The sequence below is a fragment of the Limulus polyphemus genome, unplaced genomic scaffold (genome assembly GCF_000517525.1).
Source record: "Limulus polyphemus unplaced genomic scaffold, Limulus_polyphemus-2.1.2 Scaffold7, whole genome shotgun sequence".
NCBI classification, from domain to species: domain Eukaryota; kingdom Metazoa; phylum Arthropoda; class Merostomata; order Xiphosura; family Limulidae; genus Limulus; species Limulus polyphemus.
The window spans coordinates 1,643,982-1,646,742 of record NW_013665617.1 but is presented as its reverse complement, the minus strand read 5'-3'; the positions used below and the strand labels follow the sequence as shown (position 1 = coordinate 1,646,742).

The following is a 2,761-nucleotide window of genomic DNA, read 5'->3' as shown; positions in this document are numbered from 1 at the left end:
GACAAGGTTTTGTCATCATCTCGTGGGTGTTCCTCGTCATCGAATATGAAACCATAAGGTTGTGTAAAATTCTGTTTGTTGTAGCTTAATATATATAAATTAAGTTGATATTCTAAGTAACTAGTGGTCCAAAATAAATATATTATTTTAAAGCTAGGTGTTCAGATATTATTTAAAACTAAAGATTATAGTTTTACTACCAGTTTTTTTTCAATAGCTTTACTAATTAAATATCTGAATTGTAGTTAAACCTTTCACATTTTTGTTTGTTTGATGGGTTTATCTCTTGAATACGCTAGTGCATTGATACGTAGAGGCAATTCCGCAACATACTGCACTTTAAGTAACCAATGGTGAGAAAAACAGTTATAAGTAGTTTTCGGTTACAGGTGGAAATTTTCACAAGTTTTTGTTGCACCTATGAAGCGGTAAAGTATTAAAAACATTTTGTTTTAATTTTCAAATCTTAAAAGTAAGTAAGTAGACCTAAAATGCCACAATAGAGAGATGAAATTATTTATTCATTATTTACTTGAAGGAAAATCACTAGAAGTTAAAAAGTATACACTAAATTACGCAGTGGTTAAAGTAAGACTGTAACAGCATAGGAACTTTCAGTGTATGAGGCTATAATTCGTAAGGTGGCATTTCTTTTTCAAAAGTATGCTTTGGTTTAAATAAAAATACAAAGTATTCCAGAATGTTGAAGTCGTCTTTCTGATTTCATCAGGTAAGATCCAAATTGATTATTTAACGATAATATGTTAAATTCCATTTAGAATTGATTAAGGGTTATATATTCATGCCTTTCGTTTCGCCCTCCCGGAAATAAAATAAATTTTTTATCTTAAAATGTAACTTAAGAATTTTTCTAAAACCAAATTACAGCAATGTAATCCCCTAGAATGTCCGTTTTTTATCTCACCCCACCTCCCCTCACAGATCAAAAAACAAACAAATAAACCCGGACAATATATGGCGCACTTTAATACCATGTATAAAACACATTAAGAATTGCGTTCGTTGTTATCCTATTACAAGAGCGACAATAGCGGTTCTTGTTCGACACACTTCCGAAGCTTTCTTATGTTGCTCGGAGATGAATATCGAACGCCCAGTTTCCACATTACTATTGGTGCAATGAAGAGCTAAGCCTGGCGTCTGAAGGCAGCGACAGGAAGCCCAGCGACATTAAAACTGACAGGCTGTAGAAGTATATGTCATTATCTCCTCTGTGGTCTTTGTAAAAGATTCCAAGGTCTCCATCACTACTAATTACTTATACACCTGATAATTTTTTCTTCATTCGAAACTGTCCGAAGCCCTCTATTCCGTAGTGAGAGTGACAGGTAATATCCAAATTAAGTCAACACCTCCTGCAAGCTAAGTCTATTTACCTCAGACGGTTAATCATCCAAACCGTGCTCCAGAGATTCTGGTAGTAGCTTAGGAATTAGATGGATTGAGCAGTGGCTTTTAAATCAATGAACCTTCCACAGAATGCATGTTCCGATTCCAAGCTCTGTAATAATTAAAACAAAAGAGAATTAAAAGATCTGCAGGTATTAATGTGCACAACAAAGAAATACAGGAATGAAATGTTTAATCTTAATTCGTATGTTGCGAAAGAATAATTCATGAAATATGATAACTACGTTCAGATATTATTTGTTGCTTTTTACATAATAATTATGAAAATAACATAACAGGAATAATGGTTCATAAGTTAACTTCAGATTTTGCCAGGTTCTTTCTTTATCTCTTTCGTTATCAAATACTAGTTTAGCATGTTTATATTGTTTATAAATAAACATCAAAACAGATGGTTGAAATAAAACAAATTTCACTCAGTTAGGGTAACTATCGCTTAGTAAGAAAATTCCGCAAAGAATTAGCCAACGGGAAAAGGGCGTTGAGACTTAGGTTGGTTCCTCGCTTACAGTTACCAGCTGCTGCTCGTGCTCATAGGGGGCGATACGGATAGTGATTAGGCTTTAATTTTTCATATAAAAATATGCATACCCTATTTTACGCTATTTCGTTGTCATTTATTAGTTGCAACGACAGGTGTTGGAGTAGTGGTCCTCCTCTGTACCACGCCCCGAGCTACGATGATGGAGCTTGTTCATTACTTTGACAGGTAGCATCATTTATCTTCTTTCACAAGAGTCAACGTCTTTCAAGCCTCCATAAAGCACTATAGACTGTACGCCATTGTTACTTTTCAATCTTGATTACAGGGAGTTTGCTGGAAATGTCGTTCATATGTATATGTAGAGCCAAAAATTGCTAATTTAAATATATGAGAGACTGAAGACCGAGAGTCTGTATTCTTGGATATTTCTTAAAGTTTTGAAGATCTATGTTTAAGCGCACATTAACATTCTTCAGACTGACTTCTTTTCGAATTTTCTCGTTGTATTCATCATCCACAATGTTTCAAATTTAGTAATGCCATTTCAGATTTTAGGTTTTCTTAGCAATGATTTGTGAGATAAACCATAGATATTTCTAAAAAACGATAGATAGCGTTAAAAGAGAGTTTTTATTCATATCAAAATTGGTCGGACGTGGCCTAGTAGTTAGCAGGGGCAAGGTTCGCGTCCAGTTGCCGCTAAACAGTGCCTTATATACATTTAGATGCGATCGTAACATTACAAGTAGACCCAGCATGGCCAGGTGGTTAGGGCGTTCGACTCCCAATCTGCAGGTCACACCAAATATGCTCGCCCTTTCAGCCGTGGGGGCGTTATAAAGTGAC

At 35.1% G+C, this 2,761-nt stretch overlaps 1 long non-coding RNA gene across 1 annotated transcript in view; it reads right to left on the bottom strand.

The window, feature by feature from the left end:
- Nucleotides 1-1,015: 1,015 nt before the first annotated feature.
- LOC111084906 overlaps nt 1,016-2,761 on the bottom strand; it is a 38,048-nt gene continuing 36,302 nt past the window's right edge. Inside the window, exon 3 of the long non-coding RNA XR_002609789.1 lies at nt 1,016-1,522. This is a non-coding gene — a long non-coding RNA (uncharacterized LOC111084906). The remainder of the gene's footprint in view (nt 1,523-2,761) is intronic.